Below are 15,940 nucleotides of genomic sequence, written 5' to 3'. Positions count from 1 at the left end.
ATCTCAGGGACCAACCAGAGGAGAGGACGCCTTTCCATCTCACCGGCCACGCCCAGTCCTAAATATTTCTCCGCTCTCTCTCTTAACAGTTTGCTTCTAGGAGCTTTGTTTACCGGCTTAGTAAATGCTGATGACAGTGTTAATGAATGGAAGCAGATGTCGAAAGAGTCTGCGGTCTCTGAAAAGCTCAGGATTATAGTGAACGCCTGATATTGATATGGTCCTGGTCTTAAAACTAATTGTGAATCACATTCGCGGAGAGATACATGCAGTGCACAAAGAGAGTTAAGCCAATTATTCCACATTTCAAATAACTAATTGGACTGAAATTCTGACTTTATTCTTGGAATGTATATATATTTCTATAATATATATTTCAAAATTCTTGGATTTGTTTTCTCCCCCAGTGCCCAATAACTGTTCCTTCCCTCCAGATCCCCAAATTTCCTGCGCACTGAGGGCATCACTTCAGTCCCAAGCCCACCTCTATAACTTTAGGCCATGGCCTATAATTTATTAAATTATTTGAGTAAAATGATCAGTAATTCAGGAGAATTTATTATACACTAATTAGCTTTTCTAAGCGGCAACTGTCTGAGAACAAAGTAGCCCTATGTGTAAAACTTGACAGAGGCTCTAGTCTCTTCAGCAAAAAAAAAACAAAAACAAAAACAGAAACACAGCTAGCTCTGTTAGCCAGTTACAATTATTCATTCAGTCATTCATTGTCTCTAACCGCTTATCCAGTTCAGGGTTGCGGTGGGTCCGGAGCCTACACGGAATCACGGAATGCAAGGTGGAAACACACCGTGGAGAGAGTACCAGTCCTTCACAAGGCGACACATAATTGCACATTCACTCACACACTCACACCTATGGACACTGCTGAGCCACCAATCCACCTACCAACGTGTGTTTTTGGACTGTGGGAGGAAGCTGGAGCACCTGGTGGAAACCCACACAGACACAGGGAGAACATACCAAACTCCACAGACAGTCACCCGGAGCGGGACTTAAACCCCTAACTCCAAACCCATAGAGCTGTGTGACAGCAACACTACCTGGTGCTCCACCATGCTGCCCCTACTCAGAATTAATTAATTGTTAATCAACTATTAACTGATTAATTCTATGAAAAATTGATAAGCAAATTTGACCGAAACCTCTCATTAACAGAGACGTTGTCCTCATTCCTGCAATAACAGCTTCTACTCTTCTGGGAAGACATAAGACAAAACATTGCTGTGAGGATTTGACGGCATATAGCCACAGGAGAACTAGGTGCTGAATATGGGTGATTAGTTCTGTATCACAAACACCACACCAAGTCATTCCAAAGATTTTACATAGAGGTTCATCCCTACAGAGAACACAGCTGCACTCCCATGCTGGGGATTGTTATACCAATGTAGCCCAGTTTCCTAGCCTCCTTCAAATTTACATAGTGCATTTTCCACAGTGCTGTGCCTGGAGAAGCAACAACAGAGGCTCTATTTTCCCTGTGACAGATCAGTAGAGCGTCACAATGCTTTTAAAGCTGTTAGCTGTTAGTGTTCCTTGAAATAATCGCTCTCACAGACACTGAAGCAGAAAAACAACAGTGCAATACCTCATTGCAACGTATGGCAGCTCACAAGTTCCCATCAAGGGTCAAACCTGCCCCCACCAACACACACACACACCCCTGTGTTTATTTACATGGCTCATGAAAAATGAGGTCCGCATCAGGATGGTACATTCTTACAGTGGACTCTAATGAAGGAGTTTTCAGTATCATCACGTTCAGAAGATCAGGATTCTGCTTAGTCCAGTTCAGGGTCATGGTGGCATCAGGGCGGTGGGGGTGCCCAAGAATAGCTGGGAGATATAATCTCCCAAGCATGTCCTGGCCTTACCAACCAGTTGGTCTTACCTGCTACACCTCCAGCGGAAGGCAAACATGGGGGCATCATTATCAGGCACCCAAAACACATCAACTGGGCTCACTGTGAAATGTATTCTCAGCGCCCCCTGGATCACAGTGGTCCTCACCTGGTCACAGAAAGTGAGCCCAGCTTGCCCAAAGTACATCACTATAGACAAGGTTTGTGGGGATACAGCGCTGGTATAGCATCCCCGTGGCTTTTGCTGCAGCATCAAACCTATGTTCTATGTCCAAACCTATGTTCCTCTTCTCAAGACCCTGAGAGATTTGAGGTCCGTCTTCATACCTTACTTCTATGGAGCAATATTTGAACCTTTAATTTAACCAGGCAAGCCATTAAGTATACATTCTTATTTACAATGGCATGCCACCCTTGTTCCTGGAGATGGCCATAGCCTCAGACTTTGAGACGTCCCGGACCACTGTCACCATTCAGTATCTGTCACTTCCGTCTTTGTCCATTCGGGACACTGGACTGAAGGGTCTAGTTTGTCCTCGGGGCAGACCAGTGCCTGGGGTGTGTTTGCCATCCATTAAGCCACTTAACCCACTTCACTGTCATAATCCAATAATGCTGGCACTCCATTTCCCCCTCCCCACTCCAGGCTTGCCCCCACTCTACCCCACAGACATGCTCTCACTTCACCCAAGGCTTTATTGATCTGAGAAAAGTGCGAGGGCACGTCAAAGAAAAAAATAGAGAGAGAGAGAAAGAGAGAGAGGATTAAAACCTTTAGTCTCACACAGAAAACACAGGTCAGGCAATTCCTTCAGGGACTCTCCTTCTCTCTCTCTTGTGTCTTTGTTCTCTCTTTCTCTCTCTATGCTTGTTTTTCAGTCTCCTGTCCCTGTGTTTTGGTGCCATTCTATTCATGAATTTATTTACCCACTCGTCCAGTAATCTATCCATCCTTCCATGTCTGTCGGCCTGTCCCTGTCATGTCCGTCCAACTGTGCCTCCAACTGTGTGTCTCTCAGTGTTTGCAGTAAATCTACGGTGTGTGTGTTTGTGTGTGAGGGGGTGATGAGGGCAACAGAGAATGTGACGGCTCTGTGTGAAACATCTTCAGTGTCTGGTCTTCATCATAAACCCAACTCTCACACTCTGTCACCAGCTCCCATCATCACACTTCTGTCACACACTCATAAACCCCATGTCATCTCTCTCTCTCTCTCTCTCTCTCTCTCTCTGCTCATTGCAGAAGCATCTGGAGTTTTTTTTAGACAATGGAGAGAACCTCAAGTGTTGAAAGGTTTAAACCGAGATGAGGATATTGCTCTATTCCTGCTCCATAGGTGGGTAATATTGACTTATTTCTGCTGTTTCTAATCACTTAAGGTGGAACTGTCTCCAAACCCGGGAGACGGCTAACTGCATTAACGAAAGTGCTACAAAACTAACTCAATTTACAAAAGAGTATCTGGGGTGATTCAAACAGTGATAAACACTTACAGACATTAGTTATTTTTTTCACTCAAACAAACCATTCCACCTTAAAAGACATGGATCATCTGAATATAAACAACCAGAGAGAACTGTGTTTCCCTGCAATCACAGACGTTCCCTTTAATCTGTACATCTTTAACCATGTTGACATCTTTGCTCTAACTACTGATTTTCCACTCTGGGATCAATAAAATGATGTCTCTCTTTCTATATGTACACACACACACACACACACACAGACACTGTATAGTTTATATTTTCTGAACTATATTGGAACATGCAGCAGATTTATTTTACACCCATTTTCACACTGGTGCCTTTGAATGAATAATCTGCCGTTTTCTCCAGTAATAAAGAACTGGAACAGAGCTTTCAGACCTTCAGACACGGTGTATGTGATAAGCCATTTGGCCAATTTATACTATTCCTCCTGTGGGTGTATTTGTCTACAGACATAGACTAACACACTAGCTGCTGTGTTCAGAGACTAACACTAACTCATGGCTAACAGAAGCAAAAAGAAAGACACCTGCGTTCTAAGCGGCTCACCTTTTGATCTTCCAGCAGATGGCGCTGTGGATCATCAGTTTATTGGTATCAGGAAGGACTGAGGCTTGCTGGGAGGATTTTATATTTTTTCCCAGAAGCAGAGTGTGGACCCTAAGTGATAATGAGCCCTCAGATGCACCTCTGACATTTGTAAAGATGTAATGTGCCAGTGGAGGTGAGGGAAGGCCACTTGTCCGGTCAAATCTCTTAGGAAAATGTGTTTTTGGGTAAGATGATAAAGAAATAATAGAGGATTCTGAGAAATGTGGGGTCTGGGATTTATCATTATCAGTGTGTATTAGACCACAAGGTGATCGAATTACAAAGAAGGCACTGACAGCTGCAACAGGTTTTCCATTGCACTGCTCCTTTAAAAAGTAACTCTACCGACCCCCAAGGTCCCCCTCAGGTTCAACTTGTCTCTAGGAGCAGATTACATGTCTCCTTACTCAGGTATGGTGACACATTGCAGTATGAAAACTAATAAGGCTATGTTCTCGCAGCTCTGCTGTGTCTGATCCACTTGTACCAGCACAACAGTGTCACTGCAGCGCTGGGAATGATCCACCACCCAAAATATACCTGCTCTGTGGGGGTCCTGTTGGGGTTGTAACAGGGTGCACATAAAGTATGCAGAACAACAGATGGACTACAAGTCTGTAATTGTAGAACTACAAAAGTGTTCCTGTATGGTCAGTGGAGCTGAAAAAATGAACAATGAGTGTAAAAACAAAGTGGTCATTTAAATGTTATGGATGACTGGTTTATATCAGTGGGTGGATGACAAAAGGCTCAACATTCAAATATTTATTAGCACGGTGGTGGTGTAAAGTTTTTTTTTTTAATCATTTATTCATCATCTGTCAGAGCTTGTCCAGTTCAGGGTCGCGGTGGGTCTGAAGCCTATCTGGAATCATTGGGTCCAAGGTGGGAACACATCCTGGAGGGTGCGCCAATCCTTCACAGGGCGACACACACACTCACACATTAACTCACACCTACGGACACTTGAGTCGCCAATCCACCTACCAGCGTGTGTTTTGGGACTGTGGGAGGAAACTGGAGCACCTGGAGGAAACCCACGCGGACACAGAGAGAACACACCAAACTCCTCACAGTCATATATATATATGTGTGTGTGTGTGTGTTTTATTAATATAAAATAATATTGTTCAAATCATTTATTTTTTAATGCAAAGTTTTGGTTTCTTCTGCAAAATTTACCTTCATTAAAAGTTAGATTTCCCACAGTTCCAGGTATTTTCAATGTGAGACATCTGTCTTTATCAAGGGTGTATAGTGTAGCTTACTGTAAATGAATGAATTCCCACTCAAGTGCATAGCTTTAGTACACACACACACACACAGCAATGCCTATAGATTCCAATTCATGCATTAAACAGGTCTTGTCCATATATGCATATGTGCACCCATTGAAGTGCATATGTTTATTGCATTATTAATAAAAGCATTCAATAATGCATAGGTGATGGTGTACATATTTAAAGCCTGATCTGCAGCAGGTTTGGACTGAGCCTCGCCGAGAGTCGGCTGTTGCTGAGGATGGTGCTCCGGTTGCCGCGGTGGCACGGTTGCCATGGTGAATTTCTACTTGGGTAACGGTGGATTGCATGTTCTCTAGTGCCCTCCACAATGTGTCAAGCAGCTAACTATGAAAACGCTGGATGAAAAAAATATAAAAGAGGTCTGCAATAAAAGGGCAGCTCAGGAAAAAAAGGGATGATGGAAGAAGGCCATTCTTTTATTGCGTTTCAAATATTTTGCGAGAGGGTTTTATTTTTCAGAGTGTGACAGCTGTTTTTCTGGATCTTTCAGAGCTTCATAAAGAAAGATGTCCTGAGATGGGGGATAATTCCCTGTTGTACAGGAGTATTCATTTCAGAGGAGAAGGTCTGGTCAGGCGTCCCAACAGTAGGAGCTGGTGTTTATGTCAGCACTGTCACATCAGCTGCTCACTAAGAGCAATATTGATTTACATCAAGGCTAGTCAAGCATTACATGTCACAGCACATTTCTGTGTGTCGAAGGTAAAGCTTCCTTTCTCAGGCTTAGCTTCAGCCTGTGGTGTGTGTGTTTATGTGAAATGTCAGGTCAAAATTCCAAAATAAAAATTCCAGAAACCCATGCAGAGACAGGGAGAACACACCAAACTCCTCACAGGCAGTCACCCGGAGCATGACTCAAACCCACAACCTCCAGGTCCATGGAGCCACTACCTGTTGCGCCACTGTGCCACCCAAGTCCTAAGACATATAGTGGAAACAATTTTTGTGCGTGTGTGTGTGTGAGAGTGAGAGAGAGAGAGGAATAGACCATATTAAAACTGGGACTTAAACCAGTTTACAACCTTACATTGTGGGAACAACAAGCTGTTTTATGGATAGGGTTTGGGTTATTGTTAGGTTTTTTGGTTTCTTTGAGTTGAGGTGACATTACATAGACACCCATTCATTATGTGTAGACTTACCCTTACTTTTTTTATATGTAATACTGGTTTAAACCTCAATTTTACCATGACTCTAAACTTTCCCTGAACTTAGAAACATGTCATCACCTTAAATGTAATGATTTTAATGTGGGGAGTAGCTTGAGGTCAAGGAAAGAAGACAAGACCCACAATGTGAATGTGTAATCAGGTATTTGGTCCACTATGATATATTCCTTGTGCTCACACACACACACACTTTCTCCCACTTCTGTCAGTCTAATAAGTCCTAATAAGTATCACACACGAGAGTTAGAGCTGATTCAAGGCTGAGGTTAAATCCCACTCATGTCCAGTTTCCCCCGTGACCACAGCAATGTCTTATCACACCTGTATTGATCAAAGCCATCCTCCAGCCGGAGCAGGGGGATGCCAACCATCTCAGGGCCTGGGGAGCACTTTGGAGGTTAGGTGCCTTGCTCAAGGGCACTTCAACCAGTCAAGGGCACTCTGGCTTCAAGCTCGCTCCTTTAACCTCAAGGTCATAGCTGCCCCTTTCATAAAATAGTCAGCACTGCTCCAAGACCTGTTTTCATGGTTTAAGTAAATCCAGATCTAATCACATCACTTCCTCTGTTAAATTTCTTCTGATCTACAGCTGGAAGTATTTGTCTGGAACTGGACTGGGCCTGGCTAGTTGTGAAGGCTTTTGGAAATTCTTTAGGAAGTCAAATTTTCAATTTGAAACGATTGAAAATGGTCTAGAAAATGATTTATTTTTTGCTTGCCAAATGGACGCAACCCACATACTCAGCTCTACTGCTCTACCAACATACAAATGTATACAAACATTCGTTTCAAACACAACTCTGTGCCATCCTACCTCAGAATACTGCCTTAGTAGACAGCATTCCACTCGTTTCAGACACAGCCTATATACACTACAGTATAAATCCACAGTGACTTATCAGATACACACATATTTGATGTTACTGTGCTTTAAACATTTGTGTCTTCCTGTCTTATCTCTTGATGAAACGTTATAACTGCTATAAAACAACCCCAAGAGACAACAACAGGAACAGATAAAAGGCCCAGTGAGTAAGAACAAACTCCCTGCTCAAGACTTCTGGAGTGGATGTCTCAAGCTTTAGACAGAGATAAACTCCTTTCACCAAGAAGCCATCCATCTTCTGCAGGAAAACAACAGCCCAGTGGACAGACTGAAACAAACAAGGCTGAGTGATGATGACGCTCACTTCATTACAAACACGTCTGGCCCTGAATGAGCCCAGCATGTGAAGAAAGGCTCTGATCAGACTACTGGCCACAAGCAGGTATAGTCTGACACTCATTACCAAGCTAGAACACGGTTCCATGAGGAAATCGTGCCAAGCTTTGCATAAAATTCATGACCAGAGAAGGTCTGACTTCATATTTAATCAGCCTCTGGTTAATACTTTATTAGAACTACAATAACTACCTTGTTCAAAAGTGAGGTATTAACAGACTTGAGCTTAGAGGCATCAGACACAATGCAAAGTGTCAGCTAGAGGGGTATTAATCCTCCCAGCGTTGGGCTGTGTAGGGAAGGAATGTCCTCCAATGCTTTGGGATGGAGTGGTGTATGTGATCCAAAACAAGTCATATATCACCAGAACCTGAAATCTCTTACTTCTGTGTTCATGTGGCTGAAAGCCATGAAATCTGCACTGCAATGTTCCAATCTAGTGAAAGATTTGTAGTGGCACCACCACACAGCTTTATTCAAAAAGTAGCAGAGAAAATAATTCTGAAACCCTTACTATTTTAGATTCATTCATTCATTCATTCATTCATTCATTCATTCATTCATTCATTCATTCATTCATTCATTCATTCATTCATTCATTCATTCGCTTATCCAGTTCAGGGTCATGGTACATGGTATCTTAGCTGTATTTTCAACTCAGATTTATACTGGGAAACACAAATAAGGAACACCTGGCAGTAATCAGAGGGCGGAGCTACACAAGACCCAAGTAAGAGGCGTGGCACAAGGGCAGAGCCAAGAGGATCAAGGCAAAACAAAATATGGCTGGGATATTAAAACTAGTAAATGAAAAGGTGATAAAGACAAAGGCTATAGTTTAACATTAGAAAACATTAAATAGCACTAAAAATAGTTAAATTTTGCTATCCAATGAAAAACTTGTTTCTACATGTTTGTCAATTTTTAATTTACATTTGAACAAGACAGCTGTCCTTCACATTTTGTAAAAATAAAAAACTCACGATGAATGGAATAATAGGAATTACAAAATTACTCAAAAAATGTTTTTTTTTTACACTGTGTAACTGGTTTAGACATTTAGGGAGACCACTTGTATTAGATTCTGCTGCAATCTCACATGAGATCACGGCTGTCACCACTAACTGCTAACGCAGCCCTGTTTCAAGGTTTAAAGTGGGATTCTTAAAACTTTACATGATATTTCATGAGAGACACAGATCTGCTTTCTGTGTCTTAGCTTCAGTGGAATAGTGTGACCTAAATACCACTGAAGACCATGAATACATTGTGTTGATGCTGTCAACAGAATTAGCTTGGCCTGCCAACTCCGTTTACTTCCATTCAGTACTTCACAGGACTCATGTGAAGCTACAAAGGGACAAATAAGGAGGAAGAGATCCGCTGATAGCGCTCACAACTTTATTAGCTCCATTTGCTTCATGCAGTTTCTCATCATTAGCGGAGTACGGCTCCTTTGAAAAAAAGGTAACAAGCTGAACTCCCTGCCCACAGTTGTTTAGCTTGGAGGGACACTCCAATAGATTAAAAAATAAATAAAGGGGATGTGTTAGCTGTGCCACCCAGGGGACAAATGTTGCCTAATTGCTAACTTTGCTACGTTGCACATTATGCTAGGCTTCCTGTAACATTAGCCTTGGAAGAGCAAAAATGGGCTCAGACACAGCAGTGCCCTGGAGGAACCTGTAGCAAAATAAAACATGAAAGCCATGCAACAATTTCATTTAGACTTGCTCAGTGTGTTCTGTGTTTCCTTACTGCCATCGTTTCACAAGTTTAGCTGCAGATTTTGCAGAGTACAGTGCCGTGTGCTAGCTGCCATTAGCAGGAAACAGAAGCACATGCTTCCTCCTCAGCAGGGATAATGAATTCTATTTTCATTTTGCTGTTAAACGCTTGACACGGTATCATTTGCGCTCTTTCATTAGTGCTTTAGGAAAGCTTGTGTCCCTCCTAATGGCATTTTCTAATGAGAGTGCAAACTGGCTAATTGATGAGAGCTGTGGATTCACAGCGTGTGAAATTAGCATCACAATCTTGCTTCATTTGAAAAGATTACCCATCATTTTTATTTTCAGACATTGGAGAAACATGTCAGTTTCTGTTTCATGTCTGTTCATCATGTTATGTCGAATCTGAACATTTGTTTGCTTTTTTTTTTTTTTTTTTTTTGAAGATAGAGAGAGAGTTCAGTCAGCCAAGGCCGTCTGGCCACACATATACACACACACACACGTTCATGCTGGGAAGAAAGCAAGAAAGAAAGAAAGAAAGACAGAAAGAAAGAAAAAGGAAAAAAAGAGAAAAGCATTGATTGGAAACAGACTCCTCCTATCCAGAGACTGCTCGGGAGTTGCCATGGCAACCTCGCAGGGATGGCAAACTTACAGTACTTTGCCTCACAGATTTTTGTGTCTGGTGGCAGCTAAATAGGACAGCAGTGCTTTCAGCGAAGGCTCACATCCACAGCCATTTCAGACCCTGTTATTGTACGTGATTCAGGGCTGGATCTGTGCTTTTCTCTGGGGGATTCAGCAGTTAGTATCCATTTTTTTCAGAACCCACCACTTTGTGCTTCAACTCACTGACCATTGTATGATACATCTACCATGTAGGGCCATTATATGGGAACACTTTTACAGATTTGAAGCACATCCATTTCTCTTTGATCAGATTCTGGAGCATTCTCAACACAGCAGTGTTTGTGTGTGTGTCTGTGTCTTTTGCTGGCATGTGTTTATAAGACACATGTGTTTATAAGTATTTCTCTATTTACACCCAAAAATATATGGGCACTTTTGACTCTTTGGCCAGCAGCTGACCACTGATGAGTGACTAAAAAACACTAGTAAAAAACAGTACATTAACACATAAGCTACAGTCTCTAACTGTACACCTACAAGGTGAAAGGTTTTTCAGTAAACTGGCCACTGAGCATTTGTTGCCATGGCATTCATGATCGTGCTTTGATTTTGTGGCACTGAATGCTTTTAACACACTTCAACGTGATCATTTCTGCATCACTGTTTTTCTCAAAGCCATTGACCATATTTCAGATAAATAATGCATTGAAGAGACAAGACATCCAAGCTCCAATATCAATATATTGTTACCCAGATGAGACCTTCCTCTTCAGCTTAGAGCATGTAGCTCTCTCTCTCTCCTCTTCCTCAGCCATTTCTATGCCGCTCCCGCCGTCAAAAAGGGCCCCATGTCTTCTCCGCATGGACATCACAGTGACAGCTCCTGCCTGACAGTTGTGCAAATGGACTCGACGTTGTCTCTTTCTGCCCTACAGCTGAGTTCAGAATGGACTGGATCTGCCACATGACCCTATCAGCAACAGAGTCTTCGTTCATTCTGTCCCCGATAGCAGTGAGGCGATGAGACAGCTTTAGCATTAAATGAAATTTGAGCCATGATTCAGCCATGTTCAAAAGCCCAGGGTTTACCATGTTTCTCAGGGAACACGTCGCTGCGATGTTTACTTCTAACCAAGGCAGCATAGAGCTCTAACTATATACTAAATCAGTGGTGTCTCTTGCATGGGGAGTCTGGTGAGGCACATTAAGTGAAACTAAACAAAAACCTACTTCCTCAGTAGGTACACAAACACACCTCATCAATAAAACCCCAAATGCACACATTTACAGAATGACACGCAAGAGTTACAGTAGGGGTTAGCAGACGATGGGGAAATAAGGTACTAAATGTAACTTGTCAACGTGATTCATTATATTGCCTTGTTTGTAGCAGCTAAAAGCAAATTTGGTTCAGGCAGTACTAGGCAGTAAAAAAAAACAATTATATTTTCACTTTTCACTTTTCTGCTTCACAGTTTGGTTCATGATACTGTGGTGTTGCAAGACTTTTAAGGTTGTGGAGAGCAGCTGCGCGGCTGCGCGGCTGCACAGCTATGTTTGTAGACTATTATTTATTAACAATCCCAACCTCGAAAAGAACACACAGGTTTACCTGACTGCTGTTCCCGCAGCTCAGTCTTTTTTTCCTCTTTTCATATCCTGAAACATAGTTTTGTGTCATCTTCTGATTATACATAAACAATCCCTAACTTGACCAGAGGGGGAGACAAGGAGGCCTTTGTTAATTGGCGGGGTCCTACACAGCGTGCGTAATGAGCGTATAGGGCAACATAAATGACATTCACTTAACCTCTTCACGTGTGCAAATCTTTTATTTTGTATTGGCTGCTCTCAGAACGAGGCCTGCAAAACCATGCCCCACAGCTCATTATACAAAGCGTGTGGAACATGCACACGGTGTTTTCAACTGCTCATTTGGTTAAACAGACGCTGACGGGCCAGTTCATTTGCTCCCTAAATGAAGACTGCAACAGAAGTACTGGCCGGTTATGTCGCACACAGCTTCACAGACATCTGGTGGGGCCAGGCCCCACTGACCCCTAAGGTAGAGACATCCCTGTACTAACTACTACTATCTGCTACTATAAACTACTAACTACCTACTGTTGTGAGAAAGTCCTGTGGTTTACTTTATAAAAGATAGATGTCCTGTTGAAAAGATTTACATTTGGACCTGTTTTACCACTTTTCCACAAATGAGCAAAGATCTGTATGTGACCTATTTTGGTCAAAATAACACAAGGATAAAAAAAAAAGTTTCCTGTTTGTGGCACATTAGTATATGGAGGGGGAAAACTTTTCAAGATGGGTGATGACCATGGCGGCCATTTTGAGGTCGGACATTTTGGATCCAACTTTTGTTTTTTCAATGGGAAGAGTGTCATGTGACACATCAAATTTATTATAAGAAAAACAATGGTGTGCTTGGCTTTAACATAAGTTTATTCTTTCATGAGTTATTTACAAGTTTCTGATCACTTAAATTCCCATTGTGTTGGATTGTCAATGCAACCCTCTTCTCCCTCTCTTCACACACTGATAGCAACACCACAGGAGAAATGCTAGCACAGGCTTCCAGTATCCGTAGAAGGGGAGTAATCTTGTAAACATTCATTCATTCATTCATTCATTCATTATCTGTAACCGCTTATCCAGTTCAGGGTTGCGGTGGGTCCAGAGCCTACCTGGAATCATTGGGCGCAAGGCGGGAACACACCCTGGAGGGGGCGCCAGTCCTTCACAGGGCAACACAGACACACACACACATTCACTCACACCTACGGACACTTTTTGAGTCACCAATCCACCTACCAATGTGTGTTTTTGGACTGCGGGAGGAAACCGGAGCACCCAAAGGAAACCCACGCGGACATGGGGAGAACACACCAACTCCTATCTTGTAAACCATAGACTCAGAAGTGACATATTACATATATGAAAGGTTTTGTTCCCACAACAACATTATGCATGTTTCATGTCTTAAAATGTATGGACGTGGTGAAACCTAAGTTGACAGAGAGGATCATTTCAGTATTTCAGACTGGACTTTGGAAGAAGGGTCTAGGCAGACGTGAGTTAGTAAGGCTGCAGGTCTGTGTAACACTCCGATTTAGTTGCAGACTGCTGCTGAAGTGGATTAATCCATGAAGGGGAGTAATCCATGGCTCCTTGCCCACAATTTACTAATCCAGAGGACACAGGGACAATTTGGGTCCATGAACCCTGTGTTAATTCACACTCTAGTAAAGCTGCTAATCACTCAAATGTGAGGGAGAGTTGGTGAAGGAGCTTAAACATCCAAGAGGGTGGACCCCTGAGTGTGAGTGTATGAATGAGACATATAACAAATAATAATGATATGAAAGGTCATGGCTGCCATGGACTTTTGGAATGTCTGGAGGTCAGGACAGAGGCTGTAGTTACATCACGCTGCCCCCTGCCATGTTTGGAATAGTTAGGGGGTTATTTGTGAATGGCTGTATATATTTGGAATGTGTATCTGTGTGTGAGTTTGGGGTTGGTGTGTAGTGTGTTGTATGGTTTTTGTTGGGGCATCTTCAGAATGAGGTATGTGTGTATGGATGGTAAACCCTGGGACTCAACATACACAGAGTCCAAACTGCTCTCATGCCGCTGTACAATACACCCTTGTTAGGACATAATAAAGAGCACCATTTAGCAATAGTGGCTGTGCTCCCAGCATCTTTTATCAAAACACACTACAATAATAATAAAAATGTAGATCATATAGAGATTTTTTCTTATACCACCATGTCTTCATGTCATTTGTCTTCAGTAGAGACTCCAGTAGAGTTTATACTACATGTATGTTGTTATTTTATTTACGTTTCTGCTAGGATTGTATTGAACCAATCAGTGACTGGCACCGGGTAGTGTCACACAGCTCCAGGGTCCTGGGGTTGTGGGTTTGAGTCCTGCTCCAGGTGACTGTCTGTTAGGTGTGTTCTCCATATGTCTGCGTGGGTTTCCTCTGGGAGCTCCAGTTTCCTCCCATTGTCCAAAAACACACATTGGTGGATTGCTGACTCAAAAGTGCCCATAGGTGTGGGCGTGTGAGTGAATGTGTTGCTCTGTGAAGATGTGAATGATGGATGATCAGTTCTGGATCCTCTCCAACTTGCCCTAAAGGATCTCTATGACTCCAGAGGACACAGTAACATTCACACACCAGTGGTGGGGTTATTTATACTCCACTATTCCACACTTGGCATTGGGCATGGAGACCTTAGACTTAGCCAGGTATTTCTGTGGAGGTGCAACTGAACACACGTGTGAAAGGATTCAGCAAGTAGCTGAATTCATAAATGACATATTAGAATTAGAAATTGCGGGCCATGATCTCCCTCTTCCCTTTGCTGCCTCCATTTGTGTTCCTCCTATTTACAAAGCTTATGTCTGCCTCATTGTTCCTGCCTTAATCTGTGATTGTGTCCTTTTACCTCGTCTCCTCTGATCCATTAAGGGCCATTTTTCCTCCTCCGTCAGATCACAATGCCTCTGGTCTTGAGGGATGCTGCTTGAGCTGCAGAAAAGCAAGTCCTCTCTTCTAATTTAGGTCAGCTCTCTGACCTACTTAAGGCCTGCTGATAGCGCACGGCAATGCTAACCAGACCCACTTTCCCTCCACTCCATACATAGGGAGAGGAAGTGAGGGAGGGAGTGATTGAGGGAGTGAGAGAGGAAGGGAGAGGGTCTCACGTAGAGAGCCACAGACCTTCCAGCATCAAACATATATATGGAGGGCTTTTATTTGACTCATGGGTCATTAGTTAGGGAATGGTAACATGGTCAGTGCAAAACTGTGATAGTTAAAGATATAATCACAATAAACGTACAGAGATATTTAGGAACTTGGGGTAGTGGAAGAACAGAGCTTTCTCCTCCCTCAACATTGACAGGTGAGGTGTTTTTGATCAAGGCACCAAACCTCACACTGCTCCCAGGGCCCTGAGGTGGTGTGAGAGTGTTCGCTACTGTGGATTGGTTTAATATAGAATCTCAATTTTCCCATGGGATTAATACAATATCTGTCCTTCTCCTACTTTTTTATTATTATTAATTCTCTCGGAAACAAAGCCAGAGTCAGACAATATCACACTAAGCTAATGTCCGTTCACCTACTTTTTTTACAATTATTAATGCTTACTCTGCAGTTTCGGTTGTTGTTTATAGGCCCTCTACTTCTGCTCACATTCACTTCTGAATTTCTGTCCAGTAGCGGGCCGATAAAGTATAGATAAAACTGATAAAGTATGAATTCATTTACATTTATGTTTCTGGCATGCCTACTTAATAAAGTGTGCCTTCAAACTCTTAACCACATTACAGAGCTAGGCTAATGTAGCACTAAAAGTCTTGCCCAAAGACTCTTGAGTATGGTGCTCTTTGCTTAAAGCTGCAATCACACTGTGTTTTTGTTTGAGCATTATGCCATCTGTGATTGCAGGTATTTCTATGAAATTTGCTGCAGCAGTTGAATATCATGTACACAAGTTCTGGTAGAATACATCGCACCCGCAACTTTAGTTTTCAACTTTACAATTCAGGTTCCCAGAGTTGTAGCGCTGCTGCTCGGGCTGTATGACCTCTAACACTCTCTGTACTGTCTCTGCTCTGTAAGAGCCAACATGGAGAAAGATCTGACTGTTGTAGTTTTAAAAACAGGAAATATTATACAACTCTTTTGGTGCAGATTACAAAATACAACATAGTTGAGAGGCGGCACGGCACATGGTAAGCTGGGAGGTGGGAGATGGTAATTGTCATTTCTTCTGGGGTTTTATTAACAATACTAGCACTCTCCATTGCAGATTTCCACCCCACTTGCAGCCACGCCCATTTCCCAAGGTGAAGCAAAATGAAAACCCAGTATGACAAG

The sequence above is a fragment of the Hoplias malabaricus genome, chromosome 1 (assembly GCF_029633855.1).
Source record: "Hoplias malabaricus isolate fHopMal1 chromosome 1, fHopMal1.hap1, whole genome shotgun sequence".
NCBI classification, from domain to species: Eukaryota; Metazoa; Chordata; class Actinopteri; order Characiformes; family Erythrinidae; genus Hoplias; species Hoplias malabaricus.
This window is presented reverse-complemented; position numbering follows the sequence as displayed.